This window comes from Callorhinchus milii, unplaced genomic scaffold, assembly GCF_018977255.1.
Source record: "Callorhinchus milii isolate IMCB2004 unplaced genomic scaffold, IMCB_Cmil_1.0 Scaffold18, whole genome shotgun sequence".
Classification (NCBI taxonomy): domain Eukaryota; kingdom Metazoa; phylum Chordata; class Chondrichthyes; order Chimaeriformes; family Callorhinchidae; genus Callorhinchus; species Callorhinchus milii.
This window is the reverse complement of record NW_024704759.1, coordinates 14,060,393-14,079,014: the sequence shown is the minus strand read 5'-3', so window position 1 is coordinate 14,079,014 and position 18,622 is coordinate 14,060,393. Positions and strand designations below refer to the sequence as shown.

General features: G+C 41.7%; 1 long non-coding RNA gene across 1 annotated transcript in view; it reads right to left on the bottom strand.

The window, feature by feature from the left end:
- Positions 1–18,622, bottom strand: part of LOC121850371 — a 117,144-nt gene that overhangs the window by 11,274 nt on the left and 87,248 nt on the right. The gene's annotated exons all lie outside the window — the stretch shown is intronic.

The following is an 18,622-nucleotide window of genomic DNA, read 5'->3' as shown; positions in this document are numbered from 1 at the left end:
TCCCTTGATTCCCCTTTTCAACCCCTAACAGAGTGATGCAAATCACCCCTCCCTCTTCTTGAATAAACACCGAATTGCTGCTCTGCCAACTTCTGATGAGGGAACTTTACTCCTGACTGATTCTGTATGAGAATACAGTATCAGCAGTCACAATATGTCACAGGATGTCACAACGGTGTCTTCACACCTGGATTCTACGACAGGTACAATCAGTGGCTGCTCCAATATAAAATGAAGACAATGAATGAGCTTCCTTCCTCCCACCGAGTCGCTGATCTTGTGTTCAGAACACAATTCTATGTGCGCCAAACACTTCTGATTCCTTGTCCAAGTGGCCATTCGCTTGCTCCCCGTGATGTTCTTCCCTACCCTCATCCTCATCCCATTTTTAACCTTTTAAATCAAGTCCAGTTCTTTAGGCTCTGGTCACCCTCAGGCAGCTTGCCTTTGTTTTGTTATTCATTGGTGAGCCTGGACAGCAAAGGGCTCCTGGTTGTGAAAAAAAAGCCTCTGAGGTCAATTGGAGCAGTTTTGGCTGAGATCCAACCTGCGACGTGTATGGCCTTGTGCCTTTATACACACACATTGGACCATCAGGGAGACCAGTGCCCATTCTGGACGTAGGTAGGGGCTTGTACGGACTTTGACCACGGACGGTAATGGAGCTAAGCCCATTCTTCTTCTCACTCAATGTCAACAAGTTTGGGAAGGAGTCAAAGAAGAATCCTGAATGTTTCATCACCCTAACCAACCCAACTGGAAACATAATGGAAGCCCCTGATGGCCAGAGGCAGCCATTGTACGGTTGCCTCTGACATTGCTTCCACTAGTGGTGCTGAGGGAATCTTTTGAAGCGAGATCCAGCCCTTTTTTCGAGCCAGCCGTGCTGCAAGGTACAGGCAACGACTTTCGACGAGAAATTGCGCGGAAAACACTGGCATTAAAATGCAGGCCACTCAATGTCTGCCCTGAAACACCAGTCATTGGTCATTGATCTGGAGAAGGAGAATAACAAGGCCATAAAGATTGCAATACATCACGGGTGATGGCCTGATCAGCCTTGTAGCTCAGGGCTGCATTAAGATCACTAGAGTTTTCCCAGATACCAATCTGAGCAAAGTCTAGCACCAGAACAGAGAGACTCGTAAACATCCATACACAGAGAGTAAACATGTGCACTTGAATCAGTGGCAAGAAGCAACTGCGAGAACTAGCAAGTCACTCCTCGTAAAACCACAACCTTCCTCCTGATTCTACAAGTTGGATGTGAGTAAAGGAGAGGACCGGGAGCAAGCAATCCCCCTGTCCAAATGACAGGAACTCTCATTGTGGGGAATGATAACAGAGCTTTGGGCTAAATTTGACCCACCAGCTTGGAACTTTGGGTATGGAGCAAAAGTGCTGTGATAACGTTTACAGCCCTCGGCTGATTATATCGCCCTATGTTACAAAAGAGAAACCAATTCTCTATTCCAACAGGAGAAGAAAAAGTACATCGCTGAGTGGCATTTTTGCCAAGCCACTTAGTGATTAAATTGTAGGTTACTCCTCACTGAAAATGATTGTGAGTTGCCCAAGTGTCTTTCACATCACCCCCACTCCCCACACACAAACAGCATCCATTGAAATATAGGAACCAACCTACAACAACAACTTGCATTCATGTAGCACCCTTCACGAGGGGTAAGGTCCGGGAGCGCTCGACAGTGGCAGAGTCTGTACCTCAACTCCAATTACCCGCCCTTGCCTCGTAATAGGTAATGTTATACGATTCTAGGGATGTTTTAAAAGGCAAAGGGTGAGGAAAGCCACAGTGAGTAACTCATGGATTAGCGAGCAGCCTTCTGAACCCTTACCTGAGTCAGAGATTCGTTACTATAGAAATCCTACAGATCTGGGAGCAATGCTATCATCGAATATGGGCAGTAGTAATAGCCAGATGCTTTAAACTCCCAGTGCTTGTAACTACACTAAGTGCTCGCAGATTAAGCTTTCATTTCAGGCTCTGTACATTTGTTACTTGACAACGCAACCTAAAATTTATGAAATTAGTCAGGTTATTGGCCATTCATGCTTTGGATGCTTGCCAGCGATAAGAGACTTTATTGTGCTCTGCCAAAAAGGTGGAACGACATATGGCTACAGAACAAATATTGTGACTTGAGCTTCAACTCTTACCCTGATATTAAACAGAAATTCCACAGTGGACACTCTTTACACGCCGATGAAACAAATGCCACACAAATTACAGTGCTGCCACCCCTTTATTACCCCATTGAATCAACCTCAACCTTGAAATGTTTCACAGTCAGTAACCCTCACTCCTTGTGAAATATTACTGTGTAAATTGAAGGAAATATCTCCTAAAGAACCAAAGTAAGCAGACTTGAGATTGCAATTGTGCTTCAATTTAAAGTACAGTATCTTGCCTTTTATCAGCAAAGAGAGAAGCATAAGATAAATGAGTTTAGAACAAGAAAAGACCGTTTGGTCTAATTGTGGAATCTAGTTCTTAAACCCCTGAGAGATTGATTAAACAGGTACATCATCTTTTCATACATGAATGTTGTGTATGTGAATCTGTTAGATTAATTGATCTATGATAATAATGACAATGCTGGTTGCACAAAACTTTTCTGTCTGGGCTCCGGGGCTTGGATTTGGCAAGGATTGGTTTGGGTTGGGTTTGACATCACCTTGCCTTAGTTTGAGCTGAGTTGGTTTGGGCTGAGTTTGCCTTTAGGCGTGGGCTTGATCCTCTGTTGGGTTTGGCTGATTGTACTTATTCAATTTCCGTTCATTGGCAGATTTCAAACGCTCCCCCCACCTTCCACACCTTTAAACTGCCCATCGATTGGGAGGATCTGCTCGACCAAAACACCTCATCCAGCAGCAAACCTCAAACAAGTAGCATACCATAAACATGAGCAATTTTAAAGCCATAAAATTATGTGGTTTTGGGGATGGATTGTGTCCTGGCAGTGCCCTGTGTGGTATTTTACTCTCCTTGCCATGGAATAACAGTTCGCATGGCAGATCCTTGATCACCCAGCAGCACAAATGTTCGCTATGTTTAGTTTTTTTTCCCCAAAAGAAAACTTTTATTCGGTCTAAGTTATCGTAATAATGACGTTGTTAAGTGCTGTGGAGATAATTGACATGGTTACTCATCAACCCTTTCATTGTATTCTTCGATGCCCCTGTTCTCCTCCCACTTGCAATCTAACATGATGGAAGATGACTCAATTCCTCTAAACATCAACGTCTTTGTGTTGAGTTGAATCAGATTTGGAGTAATAACTCCAAGTCATTTTGTAGAATTCTCAGGGTCCAGTTGGATTTTTTGGCAACGCGATACAGTATTTAATTATATGCCGGGTAACACCACTCAGTCAGACCAACACAAGTAAAAACTTCTGTGTGTTAACACTTGCCATTCTATATTTGCATAATTGCAGTCTGTTTTGAAGTGAGAGGCAGGTGTAGTAACTACCCTTGAGGGTCACAGAGACTAAATTGGGTCTTTCAGACATGAGTGAGTCAGATTCCATGAGGTTGTGAGTCAGCCTCCTCACAATAATATGGTCTAGGTCATTGGAATCTCTCAGAGAGAGAGAGACAGAGCAAGCCAGAGAGAGAAAAAAACAACAGGGGAATCTGAATTGTGTTTGGGCGATAGGAGGCTAAAAAAACAAAGCTTTGAGAAAACTCTGTAAAGTTTAAAAGCCTTTGGAGAGTAACACCTTCAGAACAGATTGGTCTCAGTACCACAACACTGCAAACAGCATTTTAACACCACATTAAATCGGAAAAGCTTGAAGTTATATTCCAGCTACATAATGATTTCTTTCACTCCCACCCAAACCAATAAAAAATGATTTCTCTTTATCCTGCTAGCTTTTTGATTTTTTTTTGTATTGCTGATAGGGTCTCATTCGAGTGTTTCCCTCGGGTTGAATCTGATAGCTACCAGTTTTTGTACAAGCAAGACACCACTCAAACAACAATGTGAGTAAGTGAACAACACACACACTTACATCGCTATCTGTATCACACATTATAAGATCTGACAGATTGACTAAACACCTTCTCAGTGGAACTCATTTGGGAAGAGCTTTCAGCTGAATAAAACCAATTATGATATTGTGTTTGTTTGAAAAGCCTGTATGTATACTCGGAGAAAGAGAGCGAGCAAGAGAAAAGCAATCCTGACTGTCTCCTGCCTGCAATGGCAGAGTGGACCATCTTTCACATCACTGAATTGAAATTATTTCCAAACATAGGGATTGTGGCTCTAAATGAATTGTTCACGGGGCTCAAAAGGAAGAAATAGAATCTGGATGGAGCTGTCTATAAGTTATTAGTCTGCTATCTGCCTGGTGTCCCTGTACAAACGGCACCTTAGCCTCTCTCTCTCTGTGTATCTGTCTGTCTCTCTCCCCCTCCATTGCTGATTTAATCTGCTCTGTCTAGTCACTCAGTTTGCTAACATTGTAGATGGTCTATGCCCCTATGCCTTCCTCTCCTGAACTATCAAACTGGGCATCTTTACAGTAAAATCACACCAGTCAATGGGCAACACTGCCTAACAAGAGCATTAACTTAAAGAGTGTCCCCCTCTCATGCACTTCCCAACACTAACCTGTGGATACAGACAGAATGAAACTGTTGCCTAATGGGCCAGATCTTTCACCAGCGCAAAGACATTACAGGCAATGTAAACGTTCCAAACAAAACCAATGGTCCAAGCTTCCTTTGTGTCTAGTGGGCGATGGGCACACACCCGGTCCTTGTGATCAGAATGATTTTCATGCATTACACACAGAGTAAGTCAGGGTAGATTGATTGATGCAAAGCCTGTCCTATCTCCGTGAAATAAGCTAGTTCACAAGGAGCTCAATTTGTACGTTCTACGAACGAAGCTAAAAAAAAGCCCCCCAAATAAAACCCCAACGGCACCTCTAGTTGTTATTCAAAATCTAACCCAAGGTTCCTCAGAGGCTTTAGGCTCAAAGAGACCATACCTCAACTGTCCACAATAGACCGAGCACAGGACTTCGTTTGTTTAAATCCAGTTCTATTTTAGTGTATTAGAGATCATGGCAATGAGGGAGAAGAAGCCATATCAACCAGACATATAGCACAGCTGATGCATGTCCTGAAGCCTTTGTGCTATCTGCAAACAGTGAGCTTGAGCAAAGCTTCTCTTAACACTTCACTGAGCTCTTGTGAGGCTCGGAGTATTTTACAGACATAAGGACATGTAGCAGCAGACCCCAGCAATTGCCAAGAATAAGGCGAGTATCATCATTCTTTAGTCCAGCAGCCCTGCTCTGTAATCTATCACTATTTGTACAACTTGACCAGTTTAAAAAAAATCCTGGAATCTTTCTTGAAATAAATCTGTTTGGATGCTCACAAACGTTCTGGTTCCCAGGTGCCAATTCCTCTTCACCTTTGTCCCAGTGCCTCTCAGGCTCTCACCAGACCCAAAGCCCTGCTGAGAATCCCTGTCTAAAGAGGACAGCGAGGGCACAAGTCTGTGTTTCCTGTGTCTTCTTTGTATCAGTAAGAATGACTTTGTGAATCTCAGAGTATTAAAAGCGAACGCTTTCGTTTCAGTTTTCTGTTGTTTTTACTTGTTTAAAATGAGAGAAGGGGGGAAAAAAATTGCTCTGTGTCTCTTCGCCCTGAATTACTAAGCACTAAAATCACATCCATATCAAATGACTCAAGTAGAGAGCAATGGAGAGTCATTAAGTCCTAAATGTAATAGCTTTCCTCAGCTGTTAATATAATATTTGACCTGACTGATAAAATACTGTTTAGCTTTTTATAGAAGCGATAACAAAGGGATCGATTGGAAAAGTGACTTATTAGACAGTTGAGCGTCCCATCTTAAAGTGAATATCACTGGTTCCAATTCAACCTTAGAGCGTAATTGTCACAGAGGACAAGCTCTACAGAAGTATGTTCCCTCCATTGACGCTCAGCAATTTCATTTTGGATTAATTCCATATGAAGCTTGTGGTTGAATTAACACACGCAATGCCGGCTGTCTTCACACCCACACACACACACAGAAAAACAATCTTGCTGATCTTGAACAGTTTTCTTTCAGAGAAAATAATTCTTTAGGGTCGTTTTGAAAATACAGTCACGTGAATGCTACTCGCGACTTTTCCAAAATAAACGTGCATTTAAATTTATGTTAAAATAGGATTATACAAGGGGGAACATTGAGAACTTCCTTCTGTGTACCCGACACACATTACACAATCCAGGGTGCGATCATAAATCAAAGAAAACCGCAAATTAAACAAAATTAAGTCACAGTGTCAACTGTTCAGGCGGGAATGCATTGCAATGGTACCTCAGTGTCGTTCCAGCTGCCATTCAGAGCAGACTTGCATTACGTGGAAGAGAATCCCAGTATAATCCTGCCAACTAATAATAATAATCCTTGCATTTGATATAGCACCTTATCACGTCTTTGAGACTGCCTCAAAGCACTTCACAGAATATACTGTAAAGTTAATTAACTGACTGTGTATTTTATGGTCAAAACATGGCAGCCAATTACGCAGTGTCCCACAAACAGTCGTGGGTTGAGTGACCAAATTATTCTTATTTTTTTAAATTTATTTTTGTTTTGAAGTGATTATTACCCCCAGAAAAGCGACCTACCCATCAACTAACATCCGGGTTCCTACTTAATGCTGAGAGGCGTCTGGAGTAAGGAAACTTGCCCAACATTTCACCCTGCCTGGGAACCGAACCAAGGTCCTCTCGCTTACGAGGCTCGCACTCTAACCACTGAGCTACAGGACTCCAAGTAGGGGAAAGGGAGGGCAGGAAAACCACACATGGGCCTTTCACCTAATTTTTTTTCCCCTTTGCAAGTAAGAGATTAGATGCAGAGCTTTCGAGAGAAACACATTGTGTCTTTTCAGGAACGCTCAGATCCCGCAGGATAACAATTAGCAGGAATTCTGGAATTCCCCGAAACTAATCCAGCAGAAAAGAAATCACTCTCTTGGAATTTCATGCTTGTTTTGCCATCTTTCCAGTTCACTGTGCATAGCAGAGCTTGGTACTGTTGGAGCACGCACCGGTTAAGAGAGATATTTCCTTGCAAATACTGGTCCGAGAGCATTTAAAATACCACATGGCTAAAAATTGGCAGGTGATAACCTTACAGCTTTGCTTATATCGCACGCAACTGAATAAAGACCATTGTTCTGCATAGAAAATGGACGGTTCTGTAGGGTTGTGTCCATTTCCTTTGGTATACAGGGGTAACATCTTGCCGCGTTCCTTAGTGCATTCATCTTGTTACGGAACACAAAGGAAACAACCGCAAATTTTCACCCACGCTATGCTTGTTGGAAGAGTTTGGTAGGGGCAGGTTTCTGTAAATCAGACAGCCACTGTGAGTTTCGAAAGTTGCTATTTTCTGCACACACCTTAAGTCGAATAAAGAGCTTGCAGTTTCAAAGCACAATCAATCCAATTGAAACTATGGATTCCTATCATCCCCATACTGTAAGAGCTTGCTGTGTTGCTGTTAAGACTCCAGCTCGTTATACATCAGCAATTACCTCAACTCACACTCCCCCAAGCCTTGGCTCTTGCCAACCTGCGCCTAATACTTTACGGAATTAGTTAAGCAGGAGAGAGAGAGAGAGAGAGAGCGCATTCCACTCCAACAGTCTATCTCTGGGGTTTCCACGTGCAGGTGGGCTGCATGGAATTCTCAGTTTGGTTTGGAGACTCTTAAGCAATGGTGATGGGCGTCTGTAGGTATTGGACACCCGGCTGACCAAAAAAAACTTAAAATAAAAACTGTCGTTGCCGTTGATGGGCTGCCAACATTACAGCAATATAAATTTTACAGCCACGAGTGCGAAGATGGTTCGGGCAATGTCTGCCGATGTAACCCCATACCAACGCAACAGGAAAACTCAGGTCAGATTTTCCCCGAGTTTCGTGTCTCTTCCATGCTAGCAATCTTGTGATCGTAAACACTCGCAGCAGCAGAAGAAATCTGTCCCACTGTGAATATTGTAAACCAGGCCAGGCTCTGATCATCTTCACTGCTGTAACAAGCATTGCAAAAGGTTGGGGGCACTGGCGGCAGAGTTGGTATGTGGCTCAGATACGGTCAGCTCATATCATATCTCTACAGCTCCCAGGCTTTTGAAAGCAGTATCATTCTGGGTCCAGAGTTTAAAACAAGCCTCGCTACTCTTTGACCTACAATTTCGTATGAAGGCTGGAGGAGCGCAAACTTTCACATTAAAAGTCAGCTCATGTCCGCTCATTTTCATTGCGCTCGGGCACTACCTATCTTTGTTCAAAGTCACTTGCTGGCAAGACCGTTTCCCCCCCCATCTAATGAGCAAAGAAATTCAGTAAGGGATCATTGAAATGGTGTTCAGAGGTTAACGGAGCTCTTCCTTTGAAATGGCTCTTTTACAGCTGTGTGTTACGTTACTAACTCACTTCCAGTGGCAGAACAAGAAGTCCCAAAAGGCCAAAGCAGCTGAAGGCCTATCCACATATCTGGGGCCACCGCCTTAGCTGGTTACTTATGGGCTAGAAAACCTAATAAGAAATATTCGCAGAAATGTTTCCACGTAGGATGACTGACTACGGGTAAGGTTTCTGACTCCCGGGCACAGCTAGTTTCTTTTCCTTTGTCTGGATGGATTACTTTAGTCTACTGTCTCTTATTTCTATCTGTTGCTTTTCTTTCTTGCCTCAGAAGTGCTAAATTGGAGAGCAGACAGAATTTTTGTGGTTCAGTCTTTCTCATGTGAGCAATTCCATCTGTGCAAACTGCAGGCTGCTTGACGCTGCACCGATTCGAAGGTACACGTTGGGGGGGTTGGGGGGGAAAGGATCATCAACCCTTTCGGTACCAAGGCTACAAGCAAACCCATCACTGCTCACAGTGGCAAAGAACTTTGGAAACTGCCCAACTGACGGGGTAAACCGAGGACACAGGAGCAGAGATTTAGTCTGAAATTCACATTCCAACCAACCTTTGTCTGGACACTGTCCTGAAGGACAACAAAGGGCACTCCGGTCAAGCTTGCCTCTTCAAGGACAGCAAGGCCCCTATACAGATGACATGCTTGGCAACAGAGTGCCGGAATCAATGGTCTCTAGTCAGGTTCCTGAGCCAGGTGGATCCGCAGTATTCCAGGGCACTCACTGCTGATGACAGCATAGCCCAGCCTGGCTCATCGGCAGGACCTGGAAGGGCCGACCAGTCACTGGGGACAGGAACTTTTCCCACTCAGCTCCCATTAACCATGCAAGCCAACACCCTAATGGTTAGGACGGTCCCAGCTGGACAAGCAGCAGGAAAGCTCATCAGGCAGTGCTCTCAATGGCAACTTATGCAGTTTTAGCTGGTTAGACTCCAGCAGTTACCCCAAGGCTTAAGAGTTTTTTGCCAACCCCCCCCCCCCAATACTTTGCGGTATTAGGTAAGCAGGATGAGTCTCTCTAGGGGAAGGGTGCGCATTTCCATCTAATAAATAGCTCTGGAATTTCCAAGTGCAGGTGGGAAGCACGGAACTTCACAGTTGGTTTAGATTCTCTAAAGCACAGCAACAGGTTTCAGCACATGTTAGACACTTGGCTGAGCAAACAAAAGAGAATGTTGACATGCTGCTCACTTTTCCCGTTCTCTTAGCTTTCTCAGATCCCAAAACGTCAATCTATCTGCTGTCGGCCTAGGATGCCTTGACCTGTGGCCAAGCTTTACAGAAGCATAATGGAGGACAGAGGAAGAGAGGGAGAAAAAGAGTGAAGGATTTATACAATGGCTCATTACTAGTCATGTGCCTCTGTAGCAGTGAGGCCATTGGGTATTAAAGAGAAGCAATTTAGCAAACATATATAATCTGTTCACCAGCCAATGAAAAGTCACATTGAACAGGCAGAATGGGGGCAGTAATTCCCATCCATTTCCCCCCTCATTGAGACCAATTAAAGAGTTTGGTGTTGAGGGAGTGTGTCATCTGATTTGTTTTGCACATGAGACTTATACATAGAAAGTCTCTTGGATGCTGCAACCAATTTGTCCTTACAGCTATCCAAGAAAGGAAACTTTGATCCCTACTGTCTGGGGCTGGACTCAAGCCAAAGTCCTATTTTGGCACCCAGTCTCCTTGCCACTGTGTCCTCTGAGAACTTTGTGCTACTTCAAGAAAGTACAAATCTAGCTTGACATGATTTATTTTGAAAAGATGCACGTTGGTTGCAAATTGTGAGTTATTATCCAACACATTTATGCAACTTAGAAGCAGTGAGCGTGAGATCCCAATGCGGTGGTGTCTGTTGCAATAAAATAAAAGCTTAAGATGATATCAGCCAGCACACATCCTCCTAGGGTAGGAGCTGTATGAGTAAACTTTGAAAAATAAATAGCTGAAGACATTTTTGGTGAAGTTAATTGTGGATCTTGATTGACTCATTTGCTTTATTTTCTTCTTGTTTCACTAGGGACATTTGCCTATATATATACATATATATATACACACAGTCACTACTCTTTACAGAAGCATTGAAGCACTGTGAGACATTCTTAAGATTATCAGCATCAAATGAATAGATTGTTATTATTATGAGCACATATTTTCCATGTTCCTATTCTAGTGTGTTTATTCTTCTGTTTCACCAGATATTCTTCTCCCCACCCATCCCACAAAAAAACTAGCCCTAGCAACAATCTGAATTGGTCAGGTTCAACCTGCCCCAAATTATTTGTAAAGCACAAGACAGTAACAGCTGTCCTCTCTCTGATAAATAAACTCCTCACCACTTTAGACTGATGAGATGACAGTCTACCCTCTCTTGCAGCTGCGGAGGTCCTAAGTGAAATGAATTTAGACAAGTCCAAATCATAACATATTGGTCAAAAGTCCACCACAGAAAACAACCCATAAATCAGCCCTATAGGGTATCAGATTAGCCAGGGCTGCCCAAAGAGACTTTAAGGATGAACACATGTGGGTGCAATAGAGAGCTCTATGCTGACATTCAGACAAAGGCACATTGTTAGTATAGAATTGAACGAGTTCTAAGCAATGCAACAAATGATTTGGTTGAGCAGTACTCTACCACGGGGTAAGAAAAGAGGAAAAATGTTTCATTCCCCTGCTGTGACATTATTCTTTTCCAACAATTCTTTGTAACAGTAATTCAAAAATATTACTCAACAATTATAGCTACAGATCCTTGTCCATGAGTGCAAATCTCCAAATTATTCAGAGTTTATAAATATACATTTATCGAAGTGGAAGATTGCTAAAATCTAAACGAATGTTTAATGGGGCTTCGGTATATGTTTAAATGACTTTAGTAAAACACCCAGCACAATTACAATTTCAAAAAGCACCCGGAGGTGGATAGTTCTTGCAGTTCCCCTTAAATACTGCGGTACGATTGTGTTCGGTTGCTAAATGTTGTCACGGCTAATGACATGACTGAGTAACAGAATCCTTGTGATCCAAATCAGTGGTCCTAAAGGTTAATTGAGAAGGATAAACTCGCCTGTACCTACACACCAACTGCACTATATGCTCATGATCCAGCTCCTCATCACTCATGAGCCTTCTGTGTGTCTCAAACAGATATGAATGCAATGCGTTACTGTGGTTTGTGGCCCTGACCCTAATAATGCAATCAGTCTATGTCATCTTCCATCTGATCCTTACCGGCTCTCTATTTCACTCCAAGAACATGATTAACACCCCTTGATGAATGGCTCCACAACACTTTGTAAGTTTCGACTGCTCATGGCAAATCCCCAGTGAAATATATAGAATTCGCCATTGTTTAAAAGCTAAATCTGTCCGACACAATATTTGTTCGGTGTTTATTGCAACACCACAGTCCCGCAAAAAGATTAATTCATTCGTTTTTGAGGTGAAGGTCCTTTGATTTGTATTTGGAACCAAGATAATAATAATAATAATAATAATTATAATCCATGGCATTTGATATAGTACCTTATCACGTCTTCGAGACATCTCAAAGCGCTTCACAAGTGAATTGACTGTATACTTTGTGGGCGAAACACGGCAGAAGATTAAACCAAAAAGAAAATTCATACTCAATAAATAACGGGGTCCATTAAACGATCCCGTTAAGAAATATTAATTCTAATTAAATTGAATAAGTTGAGACTGACTGAGAATTCACTTGTTTGAGGGAACATTGCTCCAACCCACTCAAAGCAACCTCACTTATCTGGATAGACGTACTATATTGTCCAACTGAAAAAAGAGTCACTTCCCTTGACTGTAATTACTGGTGATGCACTTTGAGATGTTGAGCCACGATTAGTTTCTGTACAAAATACAAGTTCCTTCTTTACAATTTGTGAATGATACTCTGTGGTGATTTGCTGGTGATCAGGGATTACCTGATGAATTGAGGTGGCAAGGGTACATGCACAGAATAGTTTCGAGAATGAGAATTGTAAAGCTCCAGTTGATTCTCGAGCCCAAATTGCAAAAGAAATCAAAGCATCAAAGGCATCAGGTCCTCTTAATTAATTCCATAACCCTAATTGAAACAAATACAAAGGAGGTCCCTTGCATAATACACTCCCGTGGGGCCATTCAAAGAAAAATGAGGTTCATTCAGGGTGAGGTTTGGTAAAGTTTCTCTATTTGTAGAACTATAACCAGTGATTGCTATGTACACAATAGAAATTTACATTGATAGTTTGCAATTCATGTTGTCGCTGGTATTATGTTTCATGTTTAACGTCTCCCAACATGAAATGCAAACTATCAATGTAGATTTCAGTGTAAATTGTAAATATTGTATATTATTTGGCAGTATACCCTCAAAAACACACTGTGGCTACACTTTACCGAATATATTGTGAAGTGCTTTGAGACTCCCTCCTAACTTGAAGAGCCTGCAATATGAAATGTAAGTATTATATTATTGTTAATATAATCGGAGATAGTTTTACAAAGGGTGTTTTATATCATTTCTCCGTTCCATCCGTGAACAGTGGGAACTGGCACGAGTGTTATAGTTAGAGTTGGGCAGCATATCTGGAAGCCGTCGAAAAGTGTTGTGCACAAGTGCACTGCAGACAGATAAAAGGTGTTTCAGGGGTGTGTGTTGCACAAGAGTAGATTTGGCCGAGCTGCAGATAAGATCATGACTGGAACAGCACCACAGAAATTGCTGGAGCTTGTTAGACTCCAGGTCCATGCCAAGACCACAAGAGATGCTGCAGCTACACCTAAACATTCCGCAATCAATTGAACCAAATCAATACACAATACCAGCGACAAAACCTTGCAGAATCCACATCTGGCTGCACAGCTCGGTGTCTCGGACAGTGTCATCGTCTGGCGTTTCTTTCATCCATTGTTCTCATAAGTTCAAACGCAGTTCAAATGCGTGTTATCAAGGATTACTATTATCACTCGCTTTTACCAGAGCTGCTGGTGTGCATTCACTAGACTAGGCCAGTGGTAGCCCAATTTCAACAACTCTGCCCTTACTCCTGTCAACCGAAAGTTCAAGGTAATCCTGCTTACAGCTGATCCTGAGCAGTGTCTGTTCGGGCTTCCTAATACAGGTTGGATAATGGGCAGAAAATTGTTACAGAACCATGGAAAGTTTACAGCACAAAGTGGCATTTCGCCCGCAAAATATACAGTCACTACACTTTGCGGTATATTCTGTGAAGCGCTTTGAGACGTCTCAAAGACGTGATAAGGCGCTCTATCAAAATGCAAGGGTTATTATTATAATATCTACTCTGTTATAAAAAGGAGCATTATAGGCAGAAATATATTATTAAGAGAGAAGTATAAATAAAACACATATGGTATGCTTTATCTATTATTAAAAAAAGAGTATTGTACAGATTGGGTGTGTTATGCACATATGGTAAAGAATGGGTGTATTGTAGAGCAGGTGCGTTCTATCGTACAATGTTCATTTATAAGTAAAGATGATTTGCAGCCAGGTAATATAGTCGAAGCCCTAATCACTGCTTAAACTCCCAGATAATAGTTACACTTGAACAGCAGTGCGAGGAAGCGATTACAAACTAGCTCTGTGCTGCAGTGTAATATGATTATTATAGATTTGAATAAGAAACCATTCATTCCAACTGAGTAGAAGTGTTATCCTTTCCTCTACGTTAATATATTAAAGTGAGGGGTCAATGCTTCCTGTGGAAAAAAAACATTAATCTCAATCTATAATCAACTTCGTAATAAACACTTATTGCAGCCACAAATAGCAACGATAATATTATGTTAATACGGCTCTAATTCATAGATTTCAGGTCCTGAACAAATATTTCTCTTGGACAATCAATATTCATTTTAGTTAAGTGAATGATAGGTCACAATCTTTCAAGCTTCCTTGTGAAAATTGCCTTCATTCCCAAAATGGCCCAAAGGTATTTTGTTTTAATAACCTACGGGATCAACCACACCCAATGAAGCTGATTCATTGAGGGCAAAGCTTCAGAAAGGCTTCTTTTCCAAGTTATAATATTCATTATATTTGCTAACAATGAAATTTAGAGCAATACTCGCTGGGGTGAACAGAACTTCTTAGTTTAGAAGAAAGCTATTGTTTGTCTACAAAATACACCTTTTGATAAAGATGCTATTATATGAACTGTGGCATTATGACTACTGCACAGCTCTTCGAGACGTCCTCATGATGTAAAAGGCACTCTATCAAATGCTAAGATTATTTTATAATCAACAGAGCAATTTTTGGTTGCACCGGAAATGTGTGTCATTTGTGCCCTGAGATTTTGATGTTACAGGCGCTCTATCAGGTGTAGGATGTGTGTGCACATATATGTTATATAGAAATTTACAGTCATCTCCTGCGTGTGTGAAGACGCTATTCACCACATCAGTTCTAAACGAAGGAAGTAATTATTATGGATTTTCCAGGTCAAACATTCAGACATTGTGGTGGCGATTGGAAACTGTCATAAATCGCCTCCGGAGACGTCTTGCAGCATAAAGCATTTTGTGTGCGTTTAAGCCCCTGGAGGGGTCTCTCACTGTGCGTAAAGAGAAAGATAGTGGTGTCACAGGACTGCTTGTATAAGTGTTATGTGAGGCATATAGAGTCTCCCACCTTGAAGGTTAATATTATGGAATCATATGGAATCCCAGAACGTTACAGTATAGAAGGAGGCCATTCGGCCCATCGTGCCTATGCCGGCTCTTTGCAAGAGCTGTCCCATCAGTCCCGCTCCCCTGCTCTTTCCCCATGTCCTTGCAATTTTTTTCCCTCTTCAAGTACCTATCCAATTCCCTTTTTAAAGTTGGTATTGAATCCGTTAATTTAATCTTGAACATTACAGATGAATATACTCAAACTTCAGTTTTAATGTAAATACAAATTACATTACACTGACTCCTTCTGGAGCAAAATCACTGACGTTATTGCTTACTCTGATGTTCAGGGGTGCAGAGCTTAAAAAAAGCTGGAAGGGCGACAGGACAACAACATCCCCATTACAAGGCAACACCAGTTGAAGCGCAACATCCAATTAATGGGTTTTGGTTTGAATCTAGTTGAGAAATTGATTGAATTACCCATGAAAAATCCAACGTTTTATTGTAAGAAGAATCCTCTGATATGCAATCTCTTCTTCATCTTTTCAATTTCTATCGATTTAATTCACCTAGACTTCATCCAGGTGGGTGTCATACAGCCTCAGTGATCTGTCTCATTGACACACTCCTGGACAATCATCCAGAGCTTAAGATGGATCAAGATTGCTATCGTCCTTTGAAGCTGTAGTCATCATAAAGAGGAGAAATGGAATAAAACCCAAATTGTTAAAACGTTTTGGGGGATGTAGATGTCATATTTTGCAGAGCGACCCATGTAACGAGTTTGACTCCAGGGCTGTCCTTTAGCAGTAAAACGATAGAGCTGCAGGCAGCTGCTTTGGCAGTAGAGGGGATATCAGACACTCTGATGGGTTGCTGTTATGAGGTCGCTCAAGGGTAACTTTCCTCAGAAAAGATGAAATGGACCCCTGATTTCAACTGCAGTCACACCGACATTCGGAGGAAGAGAGCTTAAATTAAGATCTAACTCTCATTAACCTCCGGAGAATTATGTGAATACTTCTGTGCGCCAGCAAAAAACTATTTGTTTTCTTCGATTCAAATAGCGGCAGAGTTATTAGAGGTGACATTTTGCATTGCCGCGTTGTTCACAGTTTCCTTCTTTTAAGTGATCTGGCTGTTACTGGTGGATAGCAATAAAGAACGGTTCTCCCTTCAATCAATAACGCATACAATATCGTGTTTGTTGTTTCGGGGAAGGAAAGAGGTTTAGGAAAACATAATGTGATTTTAATTATGATAGGGCTGTATCATGTGCAAACAATACAATAACAGTTCTCCGTTGCTCGAGTTTCTGTCATGCCTGGCTCAGTTGGGAGCACTCTTCCCTCTGAGTCAACAGGTTGTGGGTTCAAGCCCCACATCGGGATTTAGAATGCATACTCTAGGCTGACACTCCAGTGTCGTGTTAGGGATGTGCTACATTTTGTTAGAGGTGCCATTCTTTGGAAGAGACATTAACTGAGGTCCAATCTGTGTTCAGGTGGACATTCAAGATCGATGAGGCACTATTTGAAATTTGAGAATGGAGTTTTTCCGAGTGTCGTGGCCAAAATTCCCACCCGAAAAATTGGTCATTTATTTTGTGACTGTGTGGCACATTGCTGTGTGCAAACTTTGTCTACAAAATACACAGTTACTACACTTTACATATATCCTGTGAAGAGTTTTGAGATGTTCTCCAGATGTGAACGCACTATCTCAAGTGTAAGGATAAGTATTATTACTACTCTGAATGATACTGATGCATTCCTTGTACCCCCACTGACCCTCCCCCTTCAGCCTTGCTCAGCATCCATCCCTGTCTTTTGAAGCACACTGAGATGTTTATCCAACCTGAAGGGCACTATATATAGTTGCTGTTGTTAATGTTCATAGACAGAGTGAAGACAGACTTTCTTAGCAACTTAACAGAGGTACCGATTCCCCTTGAATTAAACCAGATTTTGCGAATAAACGGATAATGCCATTGTTGTTTCTCCATTTCCCAGGTCCATCAGTTTCGGACCTTGTCTCCTCTTTCCATTGTCCGGCAGTCAGACATTATCCCCTTGTTTTGGTTTGACCCATTTCTGCTGATGATACATAATCATTGCCAAACACAAGAGGCTCAGTGCTACATTCCTATCCGTGCAGAATTTCTCTATGCGCAGAAGAGCCGTTTGTATTGTGGACGTGGGGTTTTTATTATTTTATTTAATCAATACAACATGAAATAAGATGGAAATTTATGACAAGCATGCAGAAGGGTAAATATAATTTGATTTGTTTGTCGCTTGTGACATTTTGCTTTTTGATCTGACTCAGTTGAATACTTTAGCCCCCATCACTCCTTCTGATGGGAGTGTCTCTTGGTGGTCCTGGCCAACAACCCTTCCGATATATATATTTTTAAAAATTAGTCATACGCTTCCTAGCTTTTTGTGGGACATTGCTATTTGCTTATTGCCCACTGCTTTTGTTGACAAATACAGTCACTACACTTTACAGTAAACTCCTGTGAAGCACTGAGAGACATTTCAGCAGTGTGATAAGGCACTATTTATTTCACAGGCGATTCTTATTATTATTATTCATCCTTGAAAGAGTGTGTCTCACCATCGCCAGGAAGACATATTATTTCAGAAACCATCCCATGACAAAGAATTAGCCTCAAGTTTGATATCCCTTTCTTTCCCTGTTGCTTGAATTTTTAAGTGTTTTGTGTTGAAGACTTCATCAGGCAAATGGCTTGTGAGCCCAACAGTTGCGGAAACAGAATTAACACACACACACACCCTGAAGCTCCCTGAGGCATCGATGGTATCAAGTGATATAAAATTTGGCTCATCCAAATCAGGAAATCCTCCATTTCCGATGATGTAACCGGAGCTCAGGATTTTAACAATGATAATCATAATCATCAGAAACAGACAGTGAAAGTGAGTCAATTGAACAAATTAGACATCATTCTCAGTCAAGACTGAGGTGGAGAGATACCTGCTAGGTCAGGGTATCAAGGGATATGGGGCAAGGGTGGGTAATTGGACTTGAAGTACAGATCAGCCATGATCTTATATAATGGCGGAACAGGCTCGAGGGGCTGAATGGCATAGTCCTGTTTCTATTAACTCTTTGGAATGGTTTAACTTTTAAAAGTAAACCTTGGGCTTCAGACCTTCTCCACTTAGTCTATCAAACAATGACGCGGAGGAGAGCTTAAGATATTTCTTTACATAACGGAGTGTATGTTATTCATGTGTCCCTTAAAAAAATCTTTCAGAAGCAACATGATCAGTAAGTAAAGGTATGGAATGTTCCTTATTCCGTATCACTAAGTTGGGCAGCATCATTAAGAGCATTCTACTCATGATGTACTGGGAGTAAAAAGGAGCATCAACAATGAAGGAATAATGCAATCCTTTGTGTTTATCAGTACACAGAAGCCACATTATCAGGAGTAAAGGGTACACACATTC